The sequence below is a fragment of the Pseudophryne corroboree genome, chromosome 3, assembly GCF_028390025.1.
Source record: "Pseudophryne corroboree isolate aPseCor3 chromosome 3, aPseCor3.hap2, whole genome shotgun sequence".
Classification (NCBI taxonomy): domain Eukaryota; kingdom Metazoa; phylum Chordata; class Amphibia; order Anura; family Myobatrachidae; genus Pseudophryne; species Pseudophryne corroboree.
The window spans coordinates 116269639-116291163 of NC_086446.1; the positions used below are offsets into that span (position 1 = coordinate 116269639).

A 21525-nucleotide genomic window follows, 5' to 3' on the forward strand; every position below is an offset into this window, starting at 1 on the left:
AACACTGCTTAGCTTCCAAGATCAGATGAGATTGGGCGTATCCAGTGTGGTGTTGCTGTAGATGAACTTTCTGGTTTCTGTTAGAACTTTTCTACTTCTAACTACTGGTTCATAAATGAATACGTTTTAAAATGGAATGCATCAACAGAACGGTGTTGGCAGTATAAAAATATCTACAGCACCTTGTATTCCCAGGTGGTCTCCCATCCAAGTACTAAGCAGGCCCAACACTGCTTAACTTCCAAGATCAGATGAGATTGGGCGTATCCAGTGTGGTGTGGCTGTAGATGAGCTTTGTGGTTTTTGTTAGAACTTTTCTACTTCTAACTACTGGTTCATAAATGAATTCGTTTGAAAATGGAATGCATCAACAGAACGGTGTTGGCAGTATAAAATTATCTACAGCACCTTGTATTCCCAGGTGGTCTCCCATCCAAGTGCTAACCAGGCCCAACACTGCTTAGTTTCCAAGATCAGATGAGATTGGGCGTATCCAGTGTGGTGTTGCTGTAGATGAACTTTCTGGTTTCTGTTTATACTTTTCTACTTCTAACTACTGGTTCATAAATGAATACGTTTTAAAATGGAATGCATCAACAGAACGGTGTTGGCAGTATAAAATTATCTACAGCACCTTGTATTCCCAGGCGGTCTCCCATCCAAGTACTAACCAGGCCCAACACTGCTTAGTTTACAAGATCAGATGAGATTGGGCGTATCCAGTGTGGTGTGGCTGTAGATGAGCTTTATGGTTTCTGTTTGAACTTTTCTACTTCTAACTACTGGTTCATAAATGAATACATTTGAAAATTGAATGCATCAACAGAACGGTGTTGGCAGTATAAAAACATCTACAGCACCTTGTATTCCCAGGTGGTCTCCCATCCAAGTACTAACCAGGCCCAACACTGCTTAGCTTCCAAGATCAGATGAGATTGGGCGTATCCAGTATGGTGTGGCTGTAGATGAGCTTTGTAGTTTCTGTTAGAACTTTTCTACTTCTAACTACTGGTTCATAAATGAATACGTTTGAAAATGGAATGCATCAACAGAACGGTGTTGGCAGTATAAAAATATCTACAGCACCTTGTATTCCCAGGTGGTCTCCCATCCAAGTACTAACCAGGCCCAACACTGCTTAGCTTCCAAGATCAGATGAGATTGGGCGTATCCAGTATGGTGTGGCTGTAGATGAGCTTTGTGGTTTCTGTTAGAACTTTTCTACTTCTAACTACTGGTTCATAAATGAATACGTTTGAAAATGGAATGCATCAACAGAACGGTGTTGGCAGTATAAAAATATCTACAGCACCTTGTATTCCCAGGTGGTCTCCCATCAAAGTACTAACCAGGCCCAACACTGCTTAGCTTCCAAGATCAGATGAGATTGGGCGTATCCAGTGTGGTGTTGCTGTAGATGAACTTTCTGGTTTCTGTTAGAACTTTTCTACTTCTAACAACTGGTTCATAAATGAATACGTTTTAAAATGGAATGCATCAACAGAACGGTGTTGGCAGTATAAAAATATCTACAGCACCTTGTATTCCCAGGTGGTCTCCCATCCAAGTACTAAACAGGCCCAACACTGCTTAGCTTCCAAGATCAGATGAGATTGGGCGTATCCAGTGTGGTGTGGCTGTAGATGAGCTTTGTGGTTTCTGTTAGAACTTTTCTACTTCTAACTCAGGCATTCCCAACCACGGTACTCAAGGCACACCAACAGTGCAGGTTTTAGTGATATCAAGGCTGCAGCACAGATGGTTAAATCAAAATAATTTAGCTACTAATTAAGTCACCTGTGCTGAAGCCTGGATATCACAAAAACCTGCACTGTTAGTGTGCCTTGAGGACCGTGGTTGGGAATGCCTGTTCTAACTACTGGTTCATAAATGAATTCGTTTGAAAATGGAATGCATCAACAGAACGGTGTTGGCAGTATAAAATTATCTACAGCACCTTGTATTCCCAGGCGGTCTCCCATCCAAGTACTAACCAGGCCCAACACTGCTTAGCTTCCAAGATCAGATGAGATTGAGTGTATCCAGTGTGGTGTGGCTGTAGATGAGCTTTGTGGTTTTTGTTAGAACTTTTCTACTTCTAACTACTGGTTCATAAATGAATTCGTTTGAAAATGGAATGCATCAACAGAACGGTGTTGGCAGTATAAAAATATCTACAGCACCTTGTATTCCCAGGTGGTCTCCCATCCAAGTACTAACCAGGCCCAACACTGCTTAGCTTCCAAGATCAGATGAGATTGGGCGTATCCAGTGTGGTGTGGCTGTAGATGAGTTTTATGGTTTCTGTTTGAACTTTTCTACTTCTAACTACTGGTTCATAAATGAATACATTTGAAAATTGAATGCATCAACAGAACGGTGTTGGCAGTATAACAATATCTACAGCACCTTGTATTCCCAGGTGGTCTCCCATCCAAGTACTAACCAGGCCCAACACTGCTTAGCTTCCAAGATCAGATGAGATTGGGCGTATCCAGTGTGGTGTGGCTGTAGATGAGCTTTGTGGTTTCTGTTAGAACTTTTCTACTTCTAACTACTGGTTCATAAATGAGTACGTTTGAAAATGGAATGCATCAACAGAACGGTGTTGGCAGTATAAAATATCTACAGCACCTTGTATTCCCAGGTGGTCTCCCATCCAAGTACTAACCAGGCCCAACACTGCTTAGCTTCCAAGATCAGATGAGATTGGGCGTATCCAGTGTGGTGTGGCTGTAGATGAACTTTGTGGTTTCTGTTAGAACTTTTCTACTTCTAACTACTGGTTCATAAAAGAATACGTTTGAAAATGGAATGCATCTACAGAACGGTGTTGGCAGTATAAAATTATCTACAGCACCTTGTATTCCCAGGTGGTCTCCCATCCAAGTACTAACCAGACCCAACACTGCTTAGCTTCCAAGATCAGATGAGATTGGGCGTATCCAGTGTGGTGTGGCTGTAGATGAACTTTGTGGTTTCTGTTAGAACTTTTCTACTTCTAACTACTGGTTCATAAATGAATACGTTTTAAAATGGAATGCATCAACAGAACGGTGTTGGCAGTATAAAATTATCTACAGCACCTTGTATTCCCAGGTGGTCTCCCATCCAAGTACTAACCAGGCCCAACACTGCTTAGCTTCCAAAATCAGATGAGATTGGGCGTATCCAGTGTGGTGTTGCTGTAGATGAACTTTCTGGTTTCTGTTAGAACTTTTCTACTTCTAACTACTGGTTCATAAATGAATACGTTTTAAAATGGAATGCATCAACAGAACGGTGTTGGCAGTATAAAAATATCTACTGCACCTTGTATTCCCAGGTGGTCTCCCATCCAAGTACTAAGCAGGCCCAACACTGCTTAACTTCCAAGATCAGATGAGATTGGGCGTATCCAGTGTGGTGTGGCTGTAGATGAGCTTTGTGGTTTTTGTTAGAACTTTTCTACTTCTAACTACTGGTTCATAAATGAATTCGTTTGAAAATGGAATGCATCAACAGAACGGTGTTGGCAGTATAAAATTATCTACAGCACCTTGTATTCCCAGGTGGTCTCCCATCCAAGTGCTAACCAGGCCCAACACTGCTTAGTTTCCAAGATCAGATGAGATTGGGCGTATCCAGTGTGGTGTTGCTCTAGATGAACTTTCTGGTTTCTGTTAGAACTTTTCTACTTCTAACTACTGGTTCATAAATGAATACGTTTTAAAATGGAATGCATCAACAGAACGGTGTTGGCAGTATAAAAATATCTACAGCACCTTGTATTCCCAGGTGGTCTCCCATCCAAGTACTAACCAGGCCCAACACTGCTTAGCTTCCAAGATCAGATGAGATTGGGCGTATCCAGTGTGGTGTGGCTGTAGATGAGCTTTGTGGTTTCTGTTTGAACTTTTCTACTTCTAACTACTGGTTCATAAATGAATACGTTTTAAAATGGAATGCATCAACAGAACGGTGTTGGCAGTATAAAAATATCTACAGCACCTTGTATTCCCAGGTGGTCTCCCATCCAAGTACTAACCAGGCCCAACACTGCTTAGCTTCCAAGATCAGATGAGATTGGGCGTATCCAGTGTGGTGTTGCTGTAGATGAACTTTCTGGTTTCTGTTAGAACTTTTCTACTTCTAACTACTGGTTCATAAATGAATACGTTTTAAAATGGAATGCATCAACAGAACGGTGTTGGCAGTATAAAAATATCTACAGCACGTTGTATCCCCAGGTGGTCTCCCATCCAAGTACTAACCAGGCCCAACACTGCTTAGCTTCCAAGATCAGATGAGATTGGGCGTATACAGTGTGGTGTGGCTGTAGATGAGCTTTGTGGTTTCTGTTAGAACTTTTCTACTTCTAACTACTGGTTCATAAATGAATTCGTTTGAAAATGGAATGCATCAACAGAACGGTGTTGGCAGTATAAAAATATCTACAGCACCTTGTATTCCCAGGTGGTCTCCCATCCAAGTACTAACCAGGCCCAACACTACTCAGCTTCCAAGATCAGATGAGATTGGACGTATCCAGTATGGTGTGGCTGTAGATGAACATTTGGTTTCTGTTAGAACTTTTCTACTTCTAACTACTGGTTCATAAATGAAAATGTTTTAAAATGGAATGCATCAACAGAACGGTGTTGGCAGTATAAAATTATCTACAGCACCTTGTATTCCCAGGCAGTCTCCCATCCAAGTACTAACCAGGCCCAACACTGCTTAGCTTCCAAGATCAGATGAGATTGGGCGTATCCAGTGTGGTGTGGCTGTAGATGAGCTTTACAGTTTCTGTTTGAACTTTTCTACTTCTAACTACTGGTTCATAAATGAATACATTTGAAAATATAATGCATCAACAGAACGGTGTTGGCAGTATAAAAATATCTACAGCACCTTGTATTCCCAGGTGGTCTCCCATCCAAGTACTAAACAGGCCCAACACTGCTTAGCTTCCAAGATCAGATGAGATTGGGCGTATCCAGTGTGGTGTGGCTGTAGATGAGCTTTGTGGTTTCTGTTAGAACTTTTCTACTTCTAACTCAGACATTCCCAACCACGGTACTCAAGGCACACCAACAGTGCAGGTTTTAGTGATATCAAAGCTGCAGCACAGATGGTTAAATCAAAATAATTTAGCTACTAATTAAGTCACCTGTGCTGAAGCCTGGATATCACAAAAACCTGCACTGTTAGTGTGCCTTGAGGACCGTGGTTGGGAATGCCTGTTCTAACTACTGGTTCATAAATGAATTCGTTTGAAAATGGAATGCATCAACAGAACGGTGTTGGCAGTATAAAATTATCTACAGCACCTTGTATTCCCAGGCGGTCTCCCATCCAAGTACTAACCAGGCCCAACACTGCTTAGCTTCCAAGATCAGATGAGATTGGGCGTATCCAGTGTGGTGTGGCTGTAGATGAGCTTTACGGTTTCTGTTTGAACTTTTCTACTTCTAACTACTGGTTCATAAATGAATACATTTGAAAATTTAATGCATCAACAGAACGGTGTTGGCAGTATAAAATATCTACAGCACCTTGTATTCCCAGGTGGTCTCCCATCCTAGTACTAACCAGGCCCAACACTGCTTAGCTTCCAAGATCAGATGAGATTGGGCGTATCCACTGTGTTGTGGCTGTAGATGAGCTTTGTGGTTTCTGTTAGAACTTTTCTACTTCTAACTACTGGTTCATAAAAGAATACGTTTGAAGATGGAATGCATCAACAGAACGGTGTTGGCAGTATAAAATTATCTACAGCACCTTGTATTTCCAGGTGGTCTCCCATCCAAGTACTAACCAGGCCCAACACTGCTTAGCTTCCAAGATCAGATGAGATTGGGCGTATCCAGTGTGGTGTGGCTGTAGATGAACTTTGTGGTTTCTGTTAGAACTTTTCTACTTCTAACTACTGGTTCATAAATGAATACGTTTTAAAATGGAATGCATCAACAGAACGGTGTTGGCAGTATAAAATTATCTACAGCACCTTGTATTACCAGGTGGTCTCCCATCCAAGTACTAACCAGGCCCAACACTGCTTAGCTTCCAAGATCAGATGAGATTGGGCATATCCAGTGTGGTGTGGCTGTAGATGAGCTTTATGGTTTCTGTTAGAACTTTTCTACTTCTAACTACTGGTTCATAATTGAATACATTTGAAAATGGAATGTATCAACAGAACGGTGTTGGCAGTATAAAAATATCTACAGCACCTTTTATATTCCCAGGTGGTCTACCATCCAAGTACTAACCAGGCCCAACACTGCTTAGCTTCCAAGATCAGATGAGATTGGGCGTATCCAGTGTGGTGTGGCTGTAGATGAGCTTTGTGGTTTCTGTTAGAACTTTTCTACTTCTAACTACTGGTTCATAAATGAATACGTTTGAAAATGGAATGCATCAACAGAACGGTGTTGGCAGTATAAAAATATCTACAGCACCTTGTATTCCCAGGTGGTCTCCCATCCAAGTACTAACCAGGCCCAACACTGCTTAGCTTCCAAGATCAGATGAGATTGGACGTATCCAGTATGGTGTGGCTGTAGATGAACTTTTTAGTTTCTGTTAGAACTTTTCTACTTCTAACTACTGGTTCATAAATGAATACGTTTTAAAATGGAATGCATCAACAGAACGGTGTTGGCAGTATAAAATTATCTACAGCACCTTGTATTCCCAGGTGGTCTCCCATCCAAGTACTAACCAGGCCCAACACTGTTTAGCTTCCAAGATCAGATGAGATTGGGCGTATCCAGTGTGGTGTGGCTGTAGATGAGCTTTGTGGTTTCTGTTTGAACTTTTCTACTTCTAACTACTGGTTCATAAATGAATACATTTGAAAATTGAATGCATCAACAGAACGGTGTTGGCAGTATAAAAATATCTACAGCACCTTGTATTCCCAGGTGGTCTCCCATCCAAGTACTAACCAGGCCCAACACTGCTTAGCTTCCAAGATCAGATGAGATTGGGCGTATCCAGTGTGGTGTTGCTGTAGATGAACTTTCTGGTTTCTGTTAGAACTTTTCTACTTCTAACTACTGGTTCATAAATGAATACATTTTAAAATGGAATGCATCAACAGAACGGTGTTGGCAGTATAAAAATATCTACAGCACGTTGTATTCCCAGGTAGTCTCCCATCCAAGTACTAACCAGGCCCAACACTGCTTAGCTTCCAAGATCAGATGAGATTGGGCGTATCCAGTGTGGTGTGGCTGTAGATGAGCTTTGTGGTTTCTGTTAGAACTTTTCTACTTCTAACTACTGGTTCATAAATGAATTCGTTTGAAAATGGAATGCATCAACAGAACGGTGTTGGCAGTATAAAAATATCTACAGCACCTTGTATTCCCATGCGGTCTCCCATCCAAGTACTAACCAGGCCCAACACTGCTTAGCTTCCAAGATCAGATGAGATTGGGCGTATCCAGTATGGTGTGGCTGTAGATGAGCTTTATGGTTTCTGTTTGAACTTTTCTACTTCTAACTACTGGTTCATAAATGAATACATTTGAAAATTGAATGCATCAACAGAACGGTGTTGGCAGTATAAAATATCTACAGCACCTTGTATTCCCAGGTGGTCTCCCATCCAAGTACTAACCAGGCCCAACACTGCTTAGCTTCCAAGATCAGATGAGATTGGGCGTATCCACTGTGTTGTGGCTGTAGATGAGCTTTGTGGTTTCTGTTAGAACTTTTCTACTTCTAACTACTGGTTCATAAATGAATACGTTTGAAAATAGAATGCATCAACAGAACGGTGTTGGCAGTATAAAAATATCTACAGCACCTTGTATTCCCAGGTGGTCTCCCATCCAAGTACTAACCAGGACCAACACTGCTTAGCTTCCAAGATCAGATGAGATTGGGCGTATCCACTGTGTTGTGGCTGTAGATGAGCTTTGTGGTTTCTGTTAGAACTTTTCTACTTCTAACTACTGGTTCATAAATGAATACGTTTGAAAATAGAATGCATCAACAGAACGGTGTTGGCAGTATAAAAATATCTACAGCACCTTGTATTCCCAGGTGGTCTCCCATCCAAGTACAAACCAGGCCCAACACTGCTTAGCTTCCAAGATCAGATGAGATTGGGCGTATCCAGTGTGGTGTGGCTGTAGATGAACTTTGTGGTTTCTGTTAGAACTTTTCTACTTCTAACTACTGGTTCATAAAAGAATACGTTTGAAAATGGAATGCATCAACAGAACGGTGTTGGCAGTATAAAATTATCTACAGCACCTTGTATTCCCAGGTGGTCTCCCATCCAAGTACTAACCAGACCCAACACTGCTTAGCTTCCAAGATCAGATGAGATTGGGCGTATCCAGTGTGGAGTGGCTGTAGATGAACTTTGTGGTTTCTGTTAGAACTTTTCTACTTCTAACTACTGGTTCATAAATGAATACGTTTTAAAATGGAATGCATCAACAGAACGGTGTTGGCAGTATAAAATTATCTACAGCACCTTGTATTACCAGGTGGTCTCCCATCCAAGTACTAACCAGGCCCAACACTGCTTAGCTTCCAAGATCAGATGAGATTGGGCATATCCAGTGTGGTGTGGCTGTAGATGAGCTTTATGGTTTCTGTTAGAACTTTTCTACTTCTAACTACTGGTTCATAAATGAATACATTTGAAAATGGAATGCATCAACAGAACGGTGTTGGCAGTATAAAAATATCTACAGCACCTTTTATATTCCCAGGTGGTCTCCCATCCAAGTACTAACCAGGCCCAACACTGCTTAGCTTCCAAGATCAGATGAGATTGGGTGTATCCAGTGTGGTGTGGCTGTAGATGAGCTTTGTGGTTTCTGTTAGAACTTTTCTACTTCTAACTACTGGTTCATAAATGAATACGTTTGAAAATGGAATGCATCAACAGAACGGTGTTGGCAGTATAAAAATATCTACAGCACCTTGTATTCCCAGGTGGTCTCCCATCCAAGTACTAACCAGGCCCAACACTGCTTAGCTTCCGAGATCAGATGAGATTGGACGTATCCAGTATGGTGTGGCTGTAGATGAACTTTTTGGTTTCTGTTAGAACTTTTCTACTTCTAACTACTGGTTCATAAATGAATACGTTTTAAAATGGAATGCATCAACAGAACGGTGTTGGCAGTATAAAATTATCTACAGCACCTTGTATTCCCAGGTGGTCTCCCATCCAAGTACTAACCAGGCCCAACACTGTTTAGCTTCCAAGATCAGATGAGATTGGGCGTATCCAGTTTAGTGTGGCTGTAGATGAACTTTGTCGTTTCTGTTAGAACTTTTCTACTTCTAACTACTGGTTCATAAATGAATACATTTGAAAATGGAATGCATCAACAGAACAGTGTTGGCAGTATAAAAACATCTACAGCACCTTGTATTCCCAGGTGGTCTCCCATCCAAGTACTAACCAGGCCCAACACTGCTTAGCTTCCAAGATCAGATGAGATTGGGCGTATCCAGTGTGGTGTGGCTGTAGATGAGCTTTGTGGTTTCTGTTAGAACTTTTCTACTTCTAACTACTGGTTCATAAATGAATACGTTTGAAAATGGAATGCATCAACAGAACGGTGTTGGTAGTATAAAAATATCTACAGCACCTTGTATTCCTAGGTGGTCTCCCATCCAAGTACTAACCAGGCCTAACTCTGCTTAGCTTCCAAGATCAGATGAGATTGGGCGTATCCAGTGTGGCTTGGCTGTAGATGAGCTTTATGATTTCTGTTAGAACTTTTCTACTTCTAACTACTGGTTCATAAATGAATACGTTTGAAAATGGAATGCATCAACAGAACGGTGTTGGCAGTATAAAAATATCTACAGCACCTTTTATATTCCCAGGTGGTCTCCCATCCAAGTACTAACCAGGCCCAACACTGCTTAGCTTCCAAGATCAGATGAGATTGGGCGTATCCAGTGTGGTGTGGCTGTAGATGAGCTTTGTGGTTTCTGTTAGAACTTTTCTACTTCTAACTACTGGTTCATAAATGATTACGTTTGAAAATGGAATGCATCAACAGAACGGTGTTGGCAGTATAAACATATCTACAGCACCTTGTATTCCCAGGTGGTCTCCCATCCAAGTACTAACCAGGCCCAACACTGCTTAGCTTCCGAGATCAGATGAGATTGGACGTATCCAGTATGGTGTGGCTGTAGATGAACTTTTTGGTTTCTGTTAGAACTTTTCTACTTCTAACTACTGGTTCATAAATGAATACGTTTTAAAATGGAATGCATCAACAGAACGGTGTTGGCAGTATAAAATTATCTACAGCACCTTGTATTCCCAGGCGGTCTCCCATCCAAGTACTAACCAGGCCCAACACTGCTTAGCTTCCAAGATCAGATGAGATTTGGCGTATCCAGTGTGGTGTGGCTGTAGATGAGCTTTATGGTTTCTGTTTGAACTTTTCTACTTCTAACTACTGGTTCATAAATGAATACATTTGAAAATTGAATGCATCAACAGAACGGTGTTGGCAGTATAAAAATATCTACAGCACCTTGTATTCCCAGGTGGTCTCCCATCCAAGTACTAACCAGGGCCAACACTGCTTAGCTTCCAAGATCAGATGAGATTGGGCGTATCCAGTATGGTGTGGCTGTAGATGAGCTTTGTGGTTTCTGTTAGAACTTTTCTACTTCTAACTACTGGTTCATAAATGAATACGTTTGAAAATGGAATGCATCAACAGAACGGTGTTGGCAGTATAAAACTATCTACAGCACCTTGTATTCCCAGGTGGTCTCCCATCCAAGTACTAACCAGGCCCAACACTGCTTAGCTTCCAAGATCAGATGAGATTGGGCGTATCCAGTGTGGTGTGGCTGTAGATGAACTTTGTGGTTTCTGTTAGAACTTTTCTACTTCTAACTACTGGTTCATAAATGAATACGTTTGAAAATGGAATGCATCAACAGAACGGTGTTGGCAGTATAAAATTATCTACAGCACCTTGTATTCCCAGGTGGTCTCCCATCCAAGTACTAACCAGGCCCAACACTGTTTAGCTTCCAAGATCAGATGAGATTGGGCGTATCCAGTGTGGTGTGGCTGTAGATGAACTTTGTGGTTTCTGTTAGAACTTTTCTACTTCTAACGACTGGTTCATAAATGAACACATTTGAAAATGGAACGCATCAACAGAACGGTGTTGGCAGTATAAAAACATCTACAGCATCTTGTATTCCCAGGTGGTCTCCCATCCAAGTACTAACCAGGCCCAACACTGCTTAGCTTCCAAGATCAGATGAGATTGGGCGTATCCAGTGTGGTGTGGCTGCAGATGAGCTTTGTGGTTTCTGTTAGAACTTTTCTACTTCTAACTACTGGTTCATAAATGAATACGTTTGAAAATGGAATGCATCAACAGAACGGTGTTGGTAGTATAAAAATATCTACAGCACCTAGTATTCCCAGGTGGTCTCCCATCCAAGTACTAACCAGGCCCAACTCTGCTTAGCTTCCAAGATCAGATGAGATTGGGCGTATCCAGTGTGGCTTGGCTGTAGATGAGCTTTATGTTTTCTGTTAGAACTTTTCTACTTCTAACTACTGGTTCATAAATGAATACGTTTGAAAATGGAATGCATCAACAGAACGGTGTTGGTAGTATAAAAATATCTACAGCACCTTGTATTCCCAGGTGGTCTCCCATCCAAGTACTAACCAGGCCCAACACTGCTTAGCTTCCAAGATCAGATGAGATTAGGCGTATCCAGTGTGGTGTGGCTGTAGATGAATTTTCTGGTTTCTGTTAGAACTTTTCTACTTCTAACTACTTGTTCATAAATGAATACGTTTGAAAATGGAATGCATCAACAGAACGGTGTTGGCAGTATAAAATTATCTACAGCACCTTGTATTCCCAGGTGGTCTCCCATCCAAGTACTAACCAGGCCCAACACTGTTTAGCTTCCAAGATCAGATGAGATTGGGCGTATCCAGTGTGGTGTGGCTGTAGATGAACTTTGTGGTTTCTGTTATAACTTTTCTACTTCTAACTACTGGTTCATAAATAAATACGTTTTAAAATGGAATGCATCAACAGAACGGTGTTGGCAGTATAAAATTATCTACAGCACCTTGTATTCCCAGGTGGTCTCCCATCCAAGTACTAATCAGGCCCAACACTGCTTAGCTTCCAAGATGAGATGAGATTGGGCATATCCAGTGTGGTGTGGCTGTAGAAGAGCTTTATGGTTTCTGTTAGTACTTTTCTACTTCTAACTACTGGTTCATAAATGAATACGTTTGAAAATGGAATGCATCTACAGAACGATGTTGGTAGTATAAAAATATCTACAGCACCTTGTATTCCCAGGTGGTCTCCCATCCAAGTACTAACCAGGCCCAACACTGCTTCGCTTCCAAGATCAGATGAGATTGGGCGTATCCAGTGTAGTGTGGCTGTAGATGAGCTTTATGGTTTCTGTTAGAACTTTTCTACTTCTAACTACTGTTTGATAAATGAATACGTTTGAAAATGGAATGCATCAACAGAACGGTGTTGGTAGTATAAAAATATCTACAGCACCTTGTATTCCCAGGTTGTCTCCCATCTAAGTACTAACCAGGCCCAACACTGCTTAGCTTCCAAGATCAGATGAGATTGGGCGTATCCAGTGTGGTGTGGCTGTAGATGAGCTTTGTGGATTCTGTTAGAACTTTTCTACTTCTAACTACTGGTTCATAAATGAATACGTTTGAAAATGGAATGCATCAACAGAACTGTGTTGGCAGTATAAAAATATCTACAGCACCTTGTATTCCCAGGTGGTCTCCCATCCAAGTACTAACCAGGCCCAACACTGCTTAGCTTCCAAGATCAGATGAGATTGGGCGTATCCAGTGTGGTGTGGCTGTAGATGAACTTTCTGGTTTCTGTTAGAACTTTTCTACTTCTAACTACTGGTTCATAAATGAATATGTTTGAAAATGGAATGCATCAACAGAACGGTGTTGGCAGTATAAAAATATCTACAGCACCTTGTATTCCCAGGTGGTCTCCCATCCAAGTACTAACCAGGCCCAACACTGCTTAGCTTCCAAGATCAGATGAGATTGGGCGTATCCAGTGTGGTGTGGCTGTAGATGAGCTTTGTGGTTTCTGTTAGAACTTTTCTACTTCTAACTACTGGTTCATAAATGAATACGTTTGAAAATGGAATGCATCAACAGAACGGTGTTGGCAGTATAAAAATATCTACAGCACCTTGTATTCCCAGGTGTTCTCCCATCCAAGTACTAACCAGGCCCAACACTGCTTAGCTTCCAAGATCAGATGAGATTGGGCGTATCCAGTGTGGTGTGGCTGTAGATGAGCTTTGTGGTTTCTGTTAGAACTTTTCTACTTCTAACTACTGGTTCATAAATGAATACGTTTGAAAATGGAATGCATCAACAGAACGGTGTTGGCAGTATAAAAATATCTACAGCACCTTGTATTCCCAGGTGGTCTCCCATCCAAGTACTAACCAGGCCCAACACTGCTTAGCTTCCAAGATCAGATGAGATTGGGCGTATCCAGTGTGGTGTGGCTGTAGATGAGCTTTGTGGTTTCTGTTAGAACTTTTCTACTTCTAACTACTGGTTCATAAATGAATACGTTTGAAAATGGAATGCATCAACAGAACGGTGTTGGCAGTATAAAAATATCTACAGCACCTTGTATTCCCAGGTGGTCTCCCATCCAAGTACTAACCAGGCCCAACACTGCTTAGCTTCCAAGATCAGATGAGATTGGGCGTATCCAGTGTGGTGTGGCTGTAGATGAACTTTGTGGTTTCTGTTAGAACTTTTCTACTTCTAACTACTGGTTCATAAATGAATACGTTTGAAAATGGAATGCATCAACAGAACGGTGTTGGCAGTATAAAATTATCTACAGCACCTTGTATTCCCAGGTGGTCTCCCATCCAAGTACTAACCAGGCCCAACACTGTTTAGCTTCCAAGATCAGATGAGATTGGGCATATCCAGTGTGGTGTGGCTGTAGATGAACTTTGTGGTTTCTGTTAGAACTTTTCTACTTCTAACGACTGGTTCATAAATGAACACATTTGAAAATGGAACGCATCAACAGAACGGTGTTGGCAGTATAAAAACATCTACAGCACCTTGTATTCCCAGGTGGTCTCCCATCCAAGTACTAACCAGGCCCAACACTGCTTAGCTTCCAAGATCAGATGAGATTGGGCGTATCCAGTGTGGTGTGGCTGCAGATGAGCTTTGTGGTTTCTGTTAGAACTTTTCTACTTCTAACTACTGGTTCATAAATGAATACGTTTGAAAATGGAATGCATCAACAGAACGGTGTTGGTAGTATAAAAATATCTACAGCACCTAGTATTCCCAGGTGGTCTCCCATCCAAGTACTAACCAGGCCCAACTCTGCTTAGCTTCCAAGATCAGATGAGATTGGGCGTATCCAGTGTGGCTTGGCTGTAGATGAGCTTTATGTTTTCTGTTAGAACTTTTCTACTTCTAACTACTGGTTCATAAATGAATACGTTTGAAAATGGAATGCATCAACAGAACGGTGTTGGTAGTATAAAAATATCTACAGCACCTTGTATTCCCAGGTGGTCTCCCATCCAAGTACTAACCAGGCCCAACACTGCTTAGCTTCCAAGATCAGATGAGATTAGGCGTATCCAGTGTGGTGTGGCTGTAGATGAATTTTCTGGTTTCTGTTAGAACTTTTCTACTTCTAACTACTTGTTCATAAATGAATACGTTTGAAAATGGAATGCATCAACAGAACGGTGTTGGCAGTATAAAATTATCTACAGCACCTTGTATTCCCAGGTGGTCTCCCATCCAAGTACTAACAAGGCCCAACACTGTTTAGCTTCCAAGATCAGATGAGATTGGGCGTATCCAGTGTGGTGTGGCTGTAGATGAACTTTGTGGTTTCTGTTATAACTTTTCTACTTCTAACTACTGGTTCATAAATGAATACGTTTTAAAATGGAATGCATCAACAGAACGGTGTTGGCAGTATAAAATTATCTACAGCACCTTGTATTCCCAGGTGGTCTCCCATCCAAGTACTAATCAGGCCCAACACTGCTTAGCTTCCAAGATGAGATGAGATTGGGCATATCCAGTGTGGTGTGGCTGTAGAAGAGCTTTATGGTTTCTGTTAGTACTTTTCTACTTCTAACTACCGGTTCATAAATGAATACGTTTGAAAATGGAATGCATCAACAGAACGATGTTGGTAGTATAAAAATATCTACAGCACCTTGTATTCCCAGGTGGTCTCCCATCCAAGTACTAACCAGGCCCATCACTGCTTCGCTTCCAAGATCAGATGAGATTGGGCGTATCCAGTGTAGTGTGGCTGTAGATGAGCTTTATGGTTTCTGTTAGAACTTTTCTACTTCTAACTACTGTTTCATAAATGAATACGTTTGAAAATGGAATGCATCAACAGAACGGTGTTGGTAGTATAAAAATATCTACAGCACCTTGTATTCCCAGGTTGTCTCCCATCTAAGTACTAACCAGGCCCAACACTGCTTAGCTTCCAAGATCAGATGAGATTGGGCGTATCCAGTGTGGTGTGGCTGTAGATGAGCTTTGTGGATTCTGTTAGAACTTTTCTACTTCTAACTACTGGTTCATAAATGAATACGTTTGAAAATGGAATGCATCAACAGAACTGTGTTGGCAGTATAAAAATATCTACAGCACCTTGTATTCCCAGGTGGTCTCCCATCCAAGTACTAACCAGGCCCAACACTGCTTAGCTTCCAAGATCAGATGAGATTGGGCGTATCCAGTGTGGTGTGGCTGTAGATGAGCTTTGTGGTTTCTGTTTGAACTTTTCTACTTCTAACTACTGGTTCATAAATGAATACATTTTAAAATGGAATGCATCAACAGAACGGTGTTGGCAGTATAAAATTATCTACAGCACCTTGTATTACCAGGTGGTCTCCCATCCAAGTACTAACCAGGCCCAACACTGCTTAGCTTCCAAGATCAGATGAGATTGGGCATATCCAGTGTGGTGTGGCTGTAGATGAGCTTTATGGTTTCTGTTAGAACTTTTCTACTTCTAACTACTGGTTCATAAATGAATACATTTGAAAATGGAATGCATCAACAGAACGGTGTTGGCAGTATAAATATATCTACAGCACCTTTTATATTCCCAGGTGGTCTCCCATCCAAGTACTAACCAGGCCCAACACTGCTTAGCTTCCAAGATCAGATGAGATTGGGCGTATCCAGTGTGGTGTGGCTGTAGATGAGCTTTATGGTTTCTGTTAGAACTTTTCTACTTCTAACTACTGGTTCATAAATGAATACATTTGAAAATGGAATGCATCAACAGAACGGTGTTGGCAGTATAAAAATATCTACAGCACCTTGTATTCCCAGGTGGTCTCCCATCCAAGTACTAACCAGGCCCAACACTGCTTAGCTTCCAAGATCAGATGAGATTGGGCGTATTTAGTGTGGTGTGGCTGTAGATGAGCTTTGTGGTTTCTGTTTGAACTTTTCTACTTCTAACTACTGGTTCATAAATGAATACATTTTAAAATGGAATGCATCAACAGAACGGTGTTGGCAGTATAAAAATATCTACAGCACATTGTATTCCCAGGTGGTCTCCCATCCAAGTACTAACCAGGCCCAACACTGCTTAGCTTCCAAGATCAGATGAGATTGGGCGTATCCAGTGTGGTGTGGCTGTAGATGAGCTTTGTGGATTCTGTTAGAACTTTTCTACTTCTAACTACTGGTTCATAAATGAATACGTTTGAAAATGGCATGCATCAACAGAACTGTGTTGGCAGTATAAAAATATCTACAGCACCTTGTATTCCCAGGTGGTCTCCCATCCAAGTACTAACCAGGCCCAACACTGCTTAGCTTCCAAGATCAGATGAGATTGGGCGTATCCAGTGTGGTGTTGCTGTAGATGAACTTTCTGGTTTCTGTTAGAACTTTTCTACTTCTAACTACTGGTTCATAAATGAATATGTTTGAAAATGGAATGCATCAACAGAACGGTGTTGGCAGTATAAAAATATCTACAGCACCTTGTATTCCCAGGTGGTCTCCCATCCAAGTACTAACCAGGCCCAACACTGCTTAGCTTCCAAGATCAGATGAGATTGGGCGTATCCAGTGTGGTGTGGCTGTAGATGAGCTTTGTGGTTTCTGTTAGAACTTTTCTACTTCTAACTACTGGTTCATAAATGAATACGTTTGAAAATGGAATGCATCAACAGAACGGTGTTGGCAGTATAAAAATATCTACAGCACCTTGTATTCCCAGGTGTTCTCCCATCCAAGTACTAACCAGGCCCAACACTGCTTAGCTTCCAAGATCAGATGAGATTGGGCGTATCCAGTGTGGTGTGGCTGTAGATGAGCTTTGTGGTTTCTGTTTGAACTTTTCTACTTCTAACTACTGGTTCATAAATGAATACATTTTAAAATGGAATGCATCAACAGAACGGTGTTGGCAGTATAAAATTATCTACAGCACCTTGTATTACCAGGTGGTCTCCCATCCAAGTACTAACCAGGCCCAACACTGCTTAGCTTCCAAGATCAGATGAGATTGGGCATATCCAGTGTGGTGTGGCTGTAGATGAGCTTTATGGTTTCTGTTAGAACTTTTCTACTTCTAACTACTGGTTCATAAATGAATACATTTGAAAATGGAATGCATCAACAGAACGGTGTTGGCAGTATAAATATATCTACAGCACCTTTTATATTCCCAGGTGGTCTCCCATCCAAGTACTAACCAGGCCCAACACTGCTTAGCTTCCAAGATCAGATGAGATTGGGCGTATCCAGTGTGGTGTGGCTGTAGATGAGCTTTATGGTTTCTGTTAGAACTTTTCTACTTCTAACTACTGGTTCATAAATGAATACATTTGAAAATGGAATGCATCAACAGAACGGTGTTGGCAGTATAAAAATATCTACAGCACCTTGTATTCCCAGGTGTTCTCCCATCCAAGTACTAACCAGGCCCAACACTGCTTAGCTTCCAAGATCAGATGAGATTGGGCGTATCCAGTGTGGTGTGGCTGTAGATGAGCTTTGTGGTTTCTGTTTGAACTTTTCTACTTCTAACTACTGGTTCATAAATGATTACATTTTAAAATGGAATGCATCAACAGAACGGTGTTGGCAGTATAAAAATATCTACAGCACATTGTATTCCCAGGTGTTCTCCCATCCAAGTACTAACCAGGCCCAACACTGCTTAGCTTCCAAGATCAGATGAGATTGGGCGTATCCAGTGTGGTGTGGCTGTAGATGAGCTTTGTGGTTTCTGTTAGAACTTTTCTACTTCTAACTACTGGTTCATAAATGAATACATTTGAAAATGGAATGCATCAACAGAACGGTGTTGGCGGTATAAAAATATCTACAGCACCTTGTATTCCCAGGTGGTCTCCCATCCAAGTACTAACCAGGCCCAACACTGCTTAGCTTCCAAGATCAGATGAGATTGGGCATATCCAGTGTGGTGTGGCTGTAGATGAGCTTTGTGGTTTCTGTTAGAACTTTTCTACTTCTAACTACTGGTTCATAAATGAATACGTTTGAAAAAGGAATGCATCAACAGAACGGTGTTGGTAGTATAAAAATATCTACAGCACCTTGTATTCCCAGGTGGTCTCCCATCCAAGTACTAACCAGGCCCAACACTGCTTAGCTTCCAAGATCAGATGAGATTGGGCGTATCCAGTGTGGCTTGGCTCTAGATGAGCTTTATGGTTTCTGTTAGAACTTTTCTACTTCTAACTACTGGTTCATAAATGAATACGTTTGAAAATGGAATGCATCAACAGAACGGTGTTGGTAGTATAAAAATATCTACAGCACCTTGTATTCCCAGGTGGTCTCCCATCCAAGTACTAACCAGGCCCAACACTGCTTAGCTTCCAAGATCAGATGAGATTGGGCGTATCCAGTGTGGTGTGGCTGTAGATGAACTTTCTGGTTTCTGTTAGAACTTTTCTACTTCTAACTACTGGTTCATAAATGAATACATTTTAAAATGGAATGCATCAACAGAATGGTGTTGGCAGTATAAAAATATCTACAGCACCTTGTATTCCCAGGTGGTCTCCCATCCAAGTACTAACCAGGCCCAACACTGCTTAGCTTCCAAGATCAGATGAGATTGGGCATATCCAGTGTGGTGTGGCTGTAGAAGAGCTTTATGGTTTCTGTTAGTACTTTTCTACTTCTAACTACTGGTTCATAAATGAATACATTTGAAAATGGAATGCATCAACAGAACGGTGTTGGTAGTATAAAAATATCTACAGCACCTTGTATTCCCAGGTGGTCTCCCATCCAAGTACTAACCAGGCCCAACACTGCATAGCTTCCAAGATCAGATGAGATTGGGCGTATCTAGTGTGGTGTGGCTGTAGATGAGCTTTATGGTTTCTGTTAGAACTTTTCTACTTCTAACTACTGTTTCATAAATGAATACGTTTGAAAATGGAATGCATCAACAGAACGGTGTTGGTAGTATAAAAATATCTACAGCACCTTGTTTTCCCTGGTGGTCTCCCATCCAAGTACTAACCAGGCCCAACACTGCTTAGCTTCCAAGATCAGATGAGATTGGGCGTATCCAGTGTGGTGTGGCTGTAGATTAGCTTTGTGGTTTCTGTTAAAACTTTTCTACTTCTAACTACTGGTTCATAAATGAATACGTTTGAAAATGGAATGCATCAACAGAACGGTGTTGGCAGTATAAAATTATCTACAGCACCTTGTATTCCCAGGTGGTCTCCCATCCAAGTACTAACCAGGCCCAACACTGCTTAGCTTCCTAGATCAGATGAAATTGGGCGTATCCAGTGTGGTGTGGCTGTATATGAGCTTTGTGGTTTCTGTTAAAACTTTTCTACTTCTAACTACTGGTTCATAAATGAATACGTTTGAAAATGGAATGCATCAACAGAACGGTGTTGGCAGTATAAAATTATCTACAGCACCTTGTATTCCCAGGTGGTCTCCCATCCAAGTACTAACCAGGCCCAACACTGCTTAGCTTCCAAGATCAGATGAGATTGGGCGTATCTAGTGTGGTGTGGCTGTAGATGAGCTTTATGGTTTCTGTTAGAACTTTTCTACTTCTAACTACTGTTTCATAAATGAATACGTTTGAAAATGGAATGCATCAACAGAACGGTGTTGGTAGTATAAAAATATCTACAGCACCTTGTATTCCCAGGTGGTCTCCCATCCAAGTACTAACCAGGCCCAACACTGCTTAGCTTCCAAGATCAGATGAGATTGGGCGTATCCAGTGTGGTGTGGCTGTAGATTAGCTTTGTGGTTTCTGTTAAAACTTTTCTACTTCTAACTACTGGTTCATAAATGAATACGTTTGAAAATGGAATGCATCAACAGAACGGTGTTGGCAGTATAAAATTATCTACAGCACCTTGTATTCCCCGGTGGTCTCCCATCCAAGTACTAACCAGGCCCAACACTGCTTAGCTTCCAAGATCAGATGAAATTGGGCGTATCCAGTGTGGTGTGGCTGTATATGAGCTTTGTGGTTTCTGTTAAAACTTTTCTACTTCTAACTACTGGTTCATAAATGAATACGTTTGAAAATGGAATGCATCAACAGAACGGTGTTGGCAGTATAAAATTATCTACAGCACCTTGTATTCCCAGGTGGTCTCCCATCCAAGTACTAACCAGGCCCAACACTGCTTAGCTTCCAAGATCAGATGAAATTGGGCGTATCCAGTGTGGTGTGGCTGTATATGAGCTTTGTGGTTTCTGTTAAAACTTTTCTACTTCTAACTACTGGTTCATAAATGAATACGTTTGAAAATGGAATGCATCAACAGAACGGTGTTGGCAGTATAAAATTATCTACAGCACCTTGTATTCCCAGGTGGTCTCCCATCCAAGTACTAACCAGGCCCAACACTGCTTAGCTTCCAAGATCAGATGAGATTGGGCGTATCTAGTGTGGTGTGGCTGTAGATGAGCTTTATGGTTTCTGTTAGAACTTTTCTACTTCTAACTACTGTTTCATAAATGAATACGTTTGAAAATGGAATGCATCAACAGAACGGTGTTGGTAGTATAAAAATATCTACAGCACCTTGTATTCCCAGGTGGTCTCCCATCCAAGTACTAACCAGGCCCAACACTGCTTAGCTTCCAAGATCAGATGAGATTGGACGTATCCAGTATGGTGTAGCTGTAGATGAACTTTTTGGTTTCTGTTAGAACTTTTCTACTTCTAACTACTGGTTCATAAATGAATACATTTTAAAATGGAATGCATCAACAGAACGGTGTTGGCAGTATAAAATTATCTACAGCACCTTGTATTGCCAGGTGGTCTCCCATCCAAGTACTAACCAGGCCCAACACTGTTTAGCTTCCAAGATCAGATGAGATTGGGCGTATCCAGTGTAGTGTGGCTGTAGACGAACTTTGTCGTTTCTGTTAGAACTTTTCTACTTCTAACTACTGGTTCATAA

The 21525-nt window shown here is 41.4% G+C and overlaps 78 non-coding genes and 16 pseudogenes across 78 annotated transcripts in view; all 94 read right to left on the reverse strand.

The window, feature by feature from the left end:
- The window catches only part of LOC135066978 (5S ribosomal RNA), a 119-nt gene extending 56 nt beyond the window's left edge, over nucleotides 1–63 (reverse strand). The window contains exon 1 of the ribosomal RNA XR_010253209.1: nucleotides 1–63. This exon is cut by the window's left edge and continues 56 nt beyond it. This is a non-coding gene — a ribosomal RNA (5S ribosomal RNA).
- Nucleotides 64–170: 107 nt separating this feature from the next.
- LOC134901711 (5S ribosomal RNA) lies at nucleotides 171–289 on the reverse strand. The gene has a single exon (XR_010175194.1). It is a non-coding gene; the product is annotated as a 5S ribosomal RNA (ribosomal RNA).
- Nucleotides 290–396: 107 nt separating this feature from the next.
- LOC134891423 (5S ribosomal RNA) lies at nucleotides 397–515 on the reverse strand (annotated as a pseudogene).
- Nucleotides 516–622: 107 nt separating this feature from the next.
- LOC134887656 (5S ribosomal RNA) lies at nucleotides 623–741 on the reverse strand (annotated as a pseudogene).
- Nucleotides 742–848: 107 nt separating this feature from the next.
- On the reverse strand, nucleotides 849–967 carry LOC135061354 (5S ribosomal RNA). The gene has a single exon (XR_010247737.1). It is a non-coding gene; the product is annotated as a 5S ribosomal RNA (ribosomal RNA).
- A 107-nt stretch (nucleotides 968–1074) lies between these two features.
- On the reverse strand, nucleotides 1075–1193 carry LOC135059367 (5S ribosomal RNA). The gene has a single exon (XR_010245772.1). It is a non-coding gene; the product is annotated as a 5S ribosomal RNA (ribosomal RNA).
- A 107-nt stretch (nucleotides 1194–1300) lies between these two features.
- On the reverse strand, nucleotides 1301–1419 carry LOC135061675 (5S ribosomal RNA). The gene has a single exon (XR_010248049.1). It is a non-coding gene; the product is annotated as a 5S ribosomal RNA (ribosomal RNA).
- Nucleotides 1420–1526: 107 nt separating this feature from the next.
- Nucleotides 1527–1645, reverse strand: LOC134901138 (5S ribosomal RNA). Its single transcript, XR_010174631.1, has one exon. It is a non-coding gene; the product is annotated as a 5S ribosomal RNA (ribosomal RNA).
- Nucleotides 1646–1945: 300 nt separating this feature from the next.
- LOC134901169 (5S ribosomal RNA) lies at nucleotides 1946–2064 on the reverse strand. Its single transcript, XR_010174662.1, has one exon. It is a non-coding gene; the product is annotated as a 5S ribosomal RNA (ribosomal RNA).
- A 107-nt stretch (nucleotides 2065–2171) lies between these two features.
- Nucleotides 2172–2290, reverse strand: LOC134898628 (5S ribosomal RNA). Its single transcript, XR_010172321.1, has one exon. It is a non-coding gene; the product is annotated as a 5S ribosomal RNA (ribosomal RNA).
- Nucleotides 2291–2397: 107 nt separating this feature from the next.
- On the reverse strand, nucleotides 2398–2516 carry LOC134898629 (5S ribosomal RNA). Its single transcript, XR_010172322.1, has one exon. It is a non-coding gene; the product is annotated as a 5S ribosomal RNA (ribosomal RNA).
- Nucleotides 2517–2622: 106 nt separating this feature from the next.
- Nucleotides 2623–2741, reverse strand: LOC134898631 (5S ribosomal RNA). Its single transcript, XR_010172323.1, has one exon. It is a non-coding gene; the product is annotated as a 5S ribosomal RNA (ribosomal RNA).
- A 107-nt stretch (nucleotides 2742–2848) lies between these two features.
- LOC135062201 (5S ribosomal RNA) lies at nucleotides 2849–2967 on the reverse strand. Its single transcript, XR_010248555.1, has one exon. It is a non-coding gene; the product is annotated as a 5S ribosomal RNA (ribosomal RNA).
- Nucleotides 2968–3074: 107 nt separating this feature from the next.
- LOC135067955 (5S ribosomal RNA) lies at nucleotides 3075–3193 on the reverse strand. Its single transcript, XR_010254162.1, has one exon. It is a non-coding gene; the product is annotated as a 5S ribosomal RNA (ribosomal RNA).
- A 107-nt stretch (nucleotides 3194–3300) lies between these two features.
- On the reverse strand, nucleotides 3301–3419 carry LOC135067280 (5S ribosomal RNA). Its single transcript, XR_010253500.1, has one exon. It is a non-coding gene; the product is annotated as a 5S ribosomal RNA (ribosomal RNA).
- A 107-nt stretch (nucleotides 3420–3526) lies between these two features.
- Nucleotides 3527–3645, reverse strand: LOC134894054 (5S ribosomal RNA; annotated as a pseudogene).
- Nucleotides 3646–3752: 107 nt separating this feature from the next.
- Nucleotides 3753–3871, reverse strand: LOC134898632 (5S ribosomal RNA). Its single transcript, XR_010172324.1, has one exon. It is a non-coding gene; the product is annotated as a 5S ribosomal RNA (ribosomal RNA).
- Nucleotides 3872–3978: 107 nt separating this feature from the next.
- LOC135060046 (5S ribosomal RNA) lies at nucleotides 3979–4097 on the reverse strand. Its single transcript, XR_010246438.1, has one exon. It is a non-coding gene; the product is annotated as a 5S ribosomal RNA (ribosomal RNA).
- A 107-nt stretch (nucleotides 4098–4204) lies between these two features.
- Nucleotides 4205–4323, reverse strand: LOC134889788 (5S ribosomal RNA; annotated as a pseudogene).
- A 107-nt stretch (nucleotides 4324–4430) lies between these two features.
- On the reverse strand, nucleotides 4431–4549 carry LOC134891813 (5S ribosomal RNA; annotated as a pseudogene).
- A 106-nt stretch (nucleotides 4550–4655) lies between these two features.
- Nucleotides 4656–4774, reverse strand: LOC135062542 (5S ribosomal RNA). Its single transcript, XR_010248888.1, has one exon. It is a non-coding gene; the product is annotated as a 5S ribosomal RNA (ribosomal RNA).
- A 107-nt stretch (nucleotides 4775–4881) lies between these two features.
- LOC134901140 (5S ribosomal RNA) lies at nucleotides 4882–5000 on the reverse strand. Its single transcript, XR_010174633.1, has one exon. It is a non-coding gene; the product is annotated as a 5S ribosomal RNA (ribosomal RNA).
- Nucleotides 5001–5300: 300 nt separating this feature from the next.
- On the reverse strand, nucleotides 5301–5419 carry LOC134900949 (5S ribosomal RNA). The gene has a single exon (XR_010174450.1). It is a non-coding gene; the product is annotated as a 5S ribosomal RNA (ribosomal RNA).
- A 106-nt stretch (nucleotides 5420–5525) lies between these two features.
- LOC134887020 (5S ribosomal RNA) lies at nucleotides 5526–5644 on the reverse strand (annotated as a pseudogene).
- A 107-nt stretch (nucleotides 5645–5751) lies between these two features.
- On the reverse strand, nucleotides 5752–5870 carry LOC135063506 (5S ribosomal RNA). Its single transcript, XR_010249834.1, has one exon. It is a non-coding gene; the product is annotated as a 5S ribosomal RNA (ribosomal RNA).
- A 107-nt stretch (nucleotides 5871–5977) lies between these two features.
- LOC134884471 (5S ribosomal RNA) lies at nucleotides 5978–6096 on the reverse strand. Its single transcript, XR_010168617.1, has one exon. It is a non-coding gene; the product is annotated as a 5S ribosomal RNA (ribosomal RNA).
- A 107-nt stretch (nucleotides 6097–6203) lies between these two features.
- On the reverse strand, nucleotides 6204–6324 carry LOC134888563 (5S ribosomal RNA; annotated as a pseudogene).
- A 107-nt stretch (nucleotides 6325–6431) lies between these two features.
- LOC135067402 (5S ribosomal RNA) lies at nucleotides 6432–6550 on the reverse strand. Its single transcript, XR_010253619.1, has one exon. It is a non-coding gene; the product is annotated as a 5S ribosomal RNA (ribosomal RNA).
- Nucleotides 6551–6657: 107 nt separating this feature from the next.
- On the reverse strand, nucleotides 6658–6776 carry LOC134902059 (5S ribosomal RNA). The gene has a single exon (XR_010175535.1). It is a non-coding gene; the product is annotated as a 5S ribosomal RNA (ribosomal RNA).
- Nucleotides 6777–6883: 107 nt separating this feature from the next.
- Nucleotides 6884–7002, reverse strand: LOC135060047 (5S ribosomal RNA). The gene has a single exon (XR_010246439.1). It is a non-coding gene; the product is annotated as a 5S ribosomal RNA (ribosomal RNA).
- Nucleotides 7003–7109: 107 nt separating this feature from the next.
- On the reverse strand, nucleotides 7110–7228 carry LOC134886179 (5S ribosomal RNA). Its single transcript, XR_010170270.1, has one exon. It is a non-coding gene; the product is annotated as a 5S ribosomal RNA (ribosomal RNA).
- Nucleotides 7229–7335: 107 nt separating this feature from the next.
- LOC135061851 (5S ribosomal RNA) lies at nucleotides 7336–7454 on the reverse strand. Its single transcript, XR_010248219.1, has one exon. It is a non-coding gene; the product is annotated as a 5S ribosomal RNA (ribosomal RNA).
- Nucleotides 7455–7560: 106 nt separating this feature from the next.
- Nucleotides 7561–7679, reverse strand: LOC134887956 (5S ribosomal RNA; annotated as a pseudogene).
- Nucleotides 7680–7786: 107 nt separating this feature from the next.
- Nucleotides 7787–7905, reverse strand: LOC134891840 (5S ribosomal RNA; annotated as a pseudogene).
- A 107-nt stretch (nucleotides 7906–8012) lies between these two features.
- Nucleotides 8013–8131, reverse strand: LOC135060262 (5S ribosomal RNA). The gene has a single exon (XR_010246653.1). It is a non-coding gene; the product is annotated as a 5S ribosomal RNA (ribosomal RNA).
- A 107-nt stretch (nucleotides 8132–8238) lies between these two features.
- LOC135067996 (5S ribosomal RNA) lies at nucleotides 8239–8357 on the reverse strand. Its single transcript, XR_010254206.1, has one exon. It is a non-coding gene; the product is annotated as a 5S ribosomal RNA (ribosomal RNA).
- Nucleotides 8358–8464: 107 nt separating this feature from the next.
- On the reverse strand, nucleotides 8465–8583 carry LOC134884472 (5S ribosomal RNA). Its single transcript, XR_010168618.1, has one exon. It is a non-coding gene; the product is annotated as a 5S ribosomal RNA (ribosomal RNA).
- A 107-nt stretch (nucleotides 8584–8690) lies between these two features.
- On the reverse strand, nucleotides 8691–8811 carry LOC135067143 (5S ribosomal RNA). Its single transcript, XR_010253367.1, has one exon. It is a non-coding gene; the product is annotated as a 5S ribosomal RNA (ribosomal RNA).
- Nucleotides 8812–8918: 107 nt separating this feature from the next.
- Nucleotides 8919–9037, reverse strand: LOC134886038 (5S ribosomal RNA). The gene has a single exon (XR_010170135.1). It is a non-coding gene; the product is annotated as a 5S ribosomal RNA (ribosomal RNA).
- A 107-nt stretch (nucleotides 9038–9144) lies between these two features.
- On the reverse strand, nucleotides 9145–9263 carry LOC134885912 (5S ribosomal RNA). Its single transcript, XR_010170014.1, has one exon. It is a non-coding gene; the product is annotated as a 5S ribosomal RNA (ribosomal RNA).
- Nucleotides 9264–9370: 107 nt separating this feature from the next.
- LOC134901178 (5S ribosomal RNA) lies at nucleotides 9371–9489 on the reverse strand. Its single transcript, XR_010174670.1, has one exon. It is a non-coding gene; the product is annotated as a 5S ribosomal RNA (ribosomal RNA).
- A 107-nt stretch (nucleotides 9490–9596) lies between these two features.
- LOC134891129 (5S ribosomal RNA) lies at nucleotides 9597–9715 on the reverse strand (annotated as a pseudogene).
- A 107-nt stretch (nucleotides 9716–9822) lies between these two features.
- LOC135070536 (5S ribosomal RNA) lies at nucleotides 9823–9943 on the reverse strand. The gene has a single exon (XR_010256698.1). It is a non-coding gene; the product is annotated as a 5S ribosomal RNA (ribosomal RNA).
- A 107-nt stretch (nucleotides 9944–10050) lies between these two features.
- On the reverse strand, nucleotides 10051–10169 carry LOC134886039 (5S ribosomal RNA). Its single transcript, XR_010170136.1, has one exon. It is a non-coding gene; the product is annotated as a 5S ribosomal RNA (ribosomal RNA).
- Nucleotides 10170–10276: 107 nt separating this feature from the next.
- Nucleotides 10277–10395, reverse strand: LOC135065594 (5S ribosomal RNA). The gene has a single exon (XR_010251872.1). It is a non-coding gene; the product is annotated as a 5S ribosomal RNA (ribosomal RNA).
- A 107-nt stretch (nucleotides 10396–10502) lies between these two features.
- LOC135068670 (5S ribosomal RNA) lies at nucleotides 10503–10621 on the reverse strand. Its single transcript, XR_010254865.1, has one exon. It is a non-coding gene; the product is annotated as a 5S ribosomal RNA (ribosomal RNA).
- Nucleotides 10622–10728: 107 nt separating this feature from the next.
- On the reverse strand, nucleotides 10729–10847 carry LOC134898633 (5S ribosomal RNA). Its single transcript, XR_010172325.1, has one exon. It is a non-coding gene; the product is annotated as a 5S ribosomal RNA (ribosomal RNA).
- Nucleotides 10848–10954: 107 nt separating this feature from the next.
- Nucleotides 10955–11073, reverse strand: LOC134902060 (5S ribosomal RNA). The gene has a single exon (XR_010175536.1). It is a non-coding gene; the product is annotated as a 5S ribosomal RNA (ribosomal RNA).
- A 107-nt stretch (nucleotides 11074–11180) lies between these two features.
- LOC135070567 (5S ribosomal RNA) lies at nucleotides 11181–11299 on the reverse strand. The gene has a single exon (XR_010256727.1). It is a non-coding gene; the product is annotated as a 5S ribosomal RNA (ribosomal RNA).
- A 107-nt stretch (nucleotides 11300–11406) lies between these two features.
- Nucleotides 11407–11525, reverse strand: LOC135060850 (5S ribosomal RNA). Its single transcript, XR_010247244.1, has one exon. It is a non-coding gene; the product is annotated as a 5S ribosomal RNA (ribosomal RNA).
- Nucleotides 11526–11632: 107 nt separating this feature from the next.
- LOC135060504 (5S ribosomal RNA) lies at nucleotides 11633–11751 on the reverse strand. The gene has a single exon (XR_010246897.1). It is a non-coding gene; the product is annotated as a 5S ribosomal RNA (ribosomal RNA).
- A 107-nt stretch (nucleotides 11752–11858) lies between these two features.
- On the reverse strand, nucleotides 11859–11977 carry LOC134902061 (5S ribosomal RNA). The gene has a single exon (XR_010175537.1). It is a non-coding gene; the product is annotated as a 5S ribosomal RNA (ribosomal RNA).
- Nucleotides 11978–12084: 107 nt separating this feature from the next.
- Nucleotides 12085–12203, reverse strand: LOC134891885 (5S ribosomal RNA; annotated as a pseudogene).
- A 107-nt stretch (nucleotides 12204–12310) lies between these two features.
- LOC135065586 (5S ribosomal RNA) lies at nucleotides 12311–12429 on the reverse strand. The gene has a single exon (XR_010251864.1). It is a non-coding gene; the product is annotated as a 5S ribosomal RNA (ribosomal RNA).
- Nucleotides 12430–12536: 107 nt separating this feature from the next.
- Nucleotides 12537–12655, reverse strand: LOC134884558 (5S ribosomal RNA). Its single transcript, XR_010168702.1, has one exon. It is a non-coding gene; the product is annotated as a 5S ribosomal RNA (ribosomal RNA).
- Nucleotides 12656–12762: 107 nt separating this feature from the next.
- On the reverse strand, nucleotides 12763–12881 carry LOC134898634 (5S ribosomal RNA). Its single transcript, XR_010172326.1, has one exon. It is a non-coding gene; the product is annotated as a 5S ribosomal RNA (ribosomal RNA).
- Nucleotides 12882–12988: 107 nt separating this feature from the next.
- On the reverse strand, nucleotides 12989–13107 carry LOC134898635 (5S ribosomal RNA). Its single transcript, XR_010172327.1, has one exon. It is a non-coding gene; the product is annotated as a 5S ribosomal RNA (ribosomal RNA).
- A 107-nt stretch (nucleotides 13108–13214) lies between these two features.
- On the reverse strand, nucleotides 13215–13333 carry LOC135068205 (5S ribosomal RNA). The gene has a single exon (XR_010254410.1). It is a non-coding gene; the product is annotated as a 5S ribosomal RNA (ribosomal RNA).
- A 107-nt stretch (nucleotides 13334–13440) lies between these two features.
- LOC134898636 (5S ribosomal RNA) lies at nucleotides 13441–13559 on the reverse strand. The gene has a single exon (XR_010172328.1). It is a non-coding gene; the product is annotated as a 5S ribosomal RNA (ribosomal RNA).
- Nucleotides 13560–13666: 107 nt separating this feature from the next.
- LOC134898638 (5S ribosomal RNA) lies at nucleotides 13667–13785 on the reverse strand. The gene has a single exon (XR_010172330.1). It is a non-coding gene; the product is annotated as a 5S ribosomal RNA (ribosomal RNA).
- Nucleotides 13786–13892: 107 nt separating this feature from the next.
- On the reverse strand, nucleotides 13893–14011 carry LOC135063144 (5S ribosomal RNA). The gene has a single exon (XR_010249482.1). It is a non-coding gene; the product is annotated as a 5S ribosomal RNA (ribosomal RNA).
- Nucleotides 14012–14118: 107 nt separating this feature from the next.
- LOC135060681 (5S ribosomal RNA) lies at nucleotides 14119–14237 on the reverse strand. The gene has a single exon (XR_010247075.1). It is a non-coding gene; the product is annotated as a 5S ribosomal RNA (ribosomal RNA).
- A 107-nt stretch (nucleotides 14238–14344) lies between these two features.
- Nucleotides 14345–14463, reverse strand: LOC135060852 (5S ribosomal RNA). The gene has a single exon (XR_010247246.1). It is a non-coding gene; the product is annotated as a 5S ribosomal RNA (ribosomal RNA).
- Nucleotides 14464–14570: 107 nt separating this feature from the next.
- Nucleotides 14571–14689, reverse strand: LOC135060505 (5S ribosomal RNA). The gene has a single exon (XR_010246898.1). It is a non-coding gene; the product is annotated as a 5S ribosomal RNA (ribosomal RNA).
- A 107-nt stretch (nucleotides 14690–14796) lies between these two features.
- LOC134889313 (5S ribosomal RNA) lies at nucleotides 14797–14915 on the reverse strand. The gene has a single exon (XR_010171233.1). It is a non-coding gene; the product is annotated as a 5S ribosomal RNA (ribosomal RNA).
- A 107-nt stretch (nucleotides 14916–15022) lies between these two features.
- LOC134891886 (5S ribosomal RNA) lies at nucleotides 15023–15141 on the reverse strand (annotated as a pseudogene).
- Nucleotides 15142–15248: 107 nt separating this feature from the next.
- Nucleotides 15249–15367, reverse strand: LOC135069033 (5S ribosomal RNA). Its single transcript, XR_010255226.1, has one exon. It is a non-coding gene; the product is annotated as a 5S ribosomal RNA (ribosomal RNA).
- A 107-nt stretch (nucleotides 15368–15474) lies between these two features.
- On the reverse strand, nucleotides 15475–15593 carry LOC134884559 (5S ribosomal RNA). Its single transcript, XR_010168703.1, has one exon. It is a non-coding gene; the product is annotated as a 5S ribosomal RNA (ribosomal RNA).
- Nucleotides 15594–15700: 107 nt separating this feature from the next.
- On the reverse strand, nucleotides 15701–15819 carry LOC134898639 (5S ribosomal RNA). Its single transcript, XR_010172331.1, has one exon. It is a non-coding gene; the product is annotated as a 5S ribosomal RNA (ribosomal RNA).
- A 107-nt stretch (nucleotides 15820–15926) lies between these two features.
- LOC134884474 (5S ribosomal RNA) lies at nucleotides 15927–16045 on the reverse strand. The gene has a single exon (XR_010168620.1). It is a non-coding gene; the product is annotated as a 5S ribosomal RNA (ribosomal RNA).
- Nucleotides 16046–16152: 107 nt separating this feature from the next.
- Nucleotides 16153–16273, reverse strand: LOC135070537 (5S ribosomal RNA). Its single transcript, XR_010256699.1, has one exon. It is a non-coding gene; the product is annotated as a 5S ribosomal RNA (ribosomal RNA).
- Nucleotides 16274–16380: 107 nt separating this feature from the next.
- Nucleotides 16381–16499, reverse strand: LOC135063043 (5S ribosomal RNA). The gene has a single exon (XR_010249383.1). It is a non-coding gene; the product is annotated as a 5S ribosomal RNA (ribosomal RNA).
- Nucleotides 16500–16606: 107 nt separating this feature from the next.
- On the reverse strand, nucleotides 16607–16725 carry LOC135066040 (5S ribosomal RNA). Its single transcript, XR_010252301.1, has one exon. It is a non-coding gene; the product is annotated as a 5S ribosomal RNA (ribosomal RNA).
- Nucleotides 16726–16832: 107 nt separating this feature from the next.
- Nucleotides 16833–16951, reverse strand: LOC135060048 (5S ribosomal RNA). Its single transcript, XR_010246440.1, has one exon. It is a non-coding gene; the product is annotated as a 5S ribosomal RNA (ribosomal RNA).
- A 107-nt stretch (nucleotides 16952–17058) lies between these two features.
- On the reverse strand, nucleotides 17059–17177 carry LOC134898640 (5S ribosomal RNA). The gene has a single exon (XR_010172332.1). It is a non-coding gene; the product is annotated as a 5S ribosomal RNA (ribosomal RNA).
- A 107-nt stretch (nucleotides 17178–17284) lies between these two features.
- Nucleotides 17285–17403, reverse strand: LOC135068206 (5S ribosomal RNA). The gene has a single exon (XR_010254411.1). It is a non-coding gene; the product is annotated as a 5S ribosomal RNA (ribosomal RNA).
- A 107-nt stretch (nucleotides 17404–17510) lies between these two features.
- On the reverse strand, nucleotides 17511–17629 carry LOC134884475 (5S ribosomal RNA). The gene has a single exon (XR_010168621.1). It is a non-coding gene; the product is annotated as a 5S ribosomal RNA (ribosomal RNA).
- A 107-nt stretch (nucleotides 17630–17736) lies between these two features.
- On the reverse strand, nucleotides 17737–17857 carry LOC135070538 (5S ribosomal RNA). The gene has a single exon (XR_010256700.1). It is a non-coding gene; the product is annotated as a 5S ribosomal RNA (ribosomal RNA).
- A 107-nt stretch (nucleotides 17858–17964) lies between these two features.
- Nucleotides 17965–18083, reverse strand: LOC135068207 (5S ribosomal RNA). The gene has a single exon (XR_010254412.1). It is a non-coding gene; the product is annotated as a 5S ribosomal RNA (ribosomal RNA).
- A 107-nt stretch (nucleotides 18084–18190) lies between these two features.
- On the reverse strand, nucleotides 18191–18309 carry LOC134889371 (5S ribosomal RNA; annotated as a pseudogene).
- Nucleotides 18310–18416: 107 nt separating this feature from the next.
- On the reverse strand, nucleotides 18417–18535 carry LOC135059119 (5S ribosomal RNA). The gene has a single exon (XR_010245535.1). It is a non-coding gene; the product is annotated as a 5S ribosomal RNA (ribosomal RNA).
- A 107-nt stretch (nucleotides 18536–18642) lies between these two features.
- On the reverse strand, nucleotides 18643–18761 carry LOC135068476 (5S ribosomal RNA). The gene has a single exon (XR_010254676.1). It is a non-coding gene; the product is annotated as a 5S ribosomal RNA (ribosomal RNA).
- Nucleotides 18762–18868: 107 nt separating this feature from the next.
- On the reverse strand, nucleotides 18869–18987 carry LOC134898641 (5S ribosomal RNA). Its single transcript, XR_010172334.1, has one exon. It is a non-coding gene; the product is annotated as a 5S ribosomal RNA (ribosomal RNA).
- Nucleotides 18988–19094: 107 nt separating this feature from the next.
- Nucleotides 19095–19213, reverse strand: LOC135064506 (5S ribosomal RNA). The gene has a single exon (XR_010250816.1). It is a non-coding gene; the product is annotated as a 5S ribosomal RNA (ribosomal RNA).
- Nucleotides 19214–19320: 107 nt separating this feature from the next.
- Nucleotides 19321–19439, reverse strand: LOC134886379 (5S ribosomal RNA). The gene has a single exon (XR_010170463.1). It is a non-coding gene; the product is annotated as a 5S ribosomal RNA (ribosomal RNA).
- Nucleotides 19440–19546: 107 nt separating this feature from the next.
- On the reverse strand, nucleotides 19547–19665 carry LOC135060640 (5S ribosomal RNA). The gene has a single exon (XR_010247033.1). It is a non-coding gene; the product is annotated as a 5S ribosomal RNA (ribosomal RNA).
- A 107-nt stretch (nucleotides 19666–19772) lies between these two features.
- On the reverse strand, nucleotides 19773–19891 carry LOC134889459 (5S ribosomal RNA; annotated as a pseudogene).
- Nucleotides 19892–19998: 107 nt separating this feature from the next.
- Nucleotides 19999–20117, reverse strand: LOC135063086 (5S ribosomal RNA). Its single transcript, XR_010249425.1, has one exon. It is a non-coding gene; the product is annotated as a 5S ribosomal RNA (ribosomal RNA).
- A 107-nt stretch (nucleotides 20118–20224) lies between these two features.
- LOC134898642 (5S ribosomal RNA) lies at nucleotides 20225–20343 on the reverse strand. Its single transcript, XR_010172335.1, has one exon. It is a non-coding gene; the product is annotated as a 5S ribosomal RNA (ribosomal RNA).
- A 107-nt stretch (nucleotides 20344–20450) lies between these two features.
- On the reverse strand, nucleotides 20451–20569 carry LOC134887103 (5S ribosomal RNA; annotated as a pseudogene).
- A 107-nt stretch (nucleotides 20570–20676) lies between these two features.
- Nucleotides 20677–20795, reverse strand: LOC135068863 (5S ribosomal RNA). The gene has a single exon (XR_010255054.1). It is a non-coding gene; the product is annotated as a 5S ribosomal RNA (ribosomal RNA).
- A 107-nt stretch (nucleotides 20796–20902) lies between these two features.
- LOC135063087 (5S ribosomal RNA) lies at nucleotides 20903–21021 on the reverse strand. Its single transcript, XR_010249426.1, has one exon. It is a non-coding gene; the product is annotated as a 5S ribosomal RNA (ribosomal RNA).
- A 107-nt stretch (nucleotides 21022–21128) lies between these two features.
- LOC135070632 (5S ribosomal RNA) lies at nucleotides 21129–21247 on the reverse strand. Its single transcript, XR_010256789.1, has one exon. It is a non-coding gene; the product is annotated as a 5S ribosomal RNA (ribosomal RNA).
- Nucleotides 21248–21354: 107 nt separating this feature from the next.
- Nucleotides 21355–21473, reverse strand: LOC134890722 (5S ribosomal RNA; annotated as a pseudogene).
- Nucleotides 21474–21525: the final 52 nt, after the last annotated feature.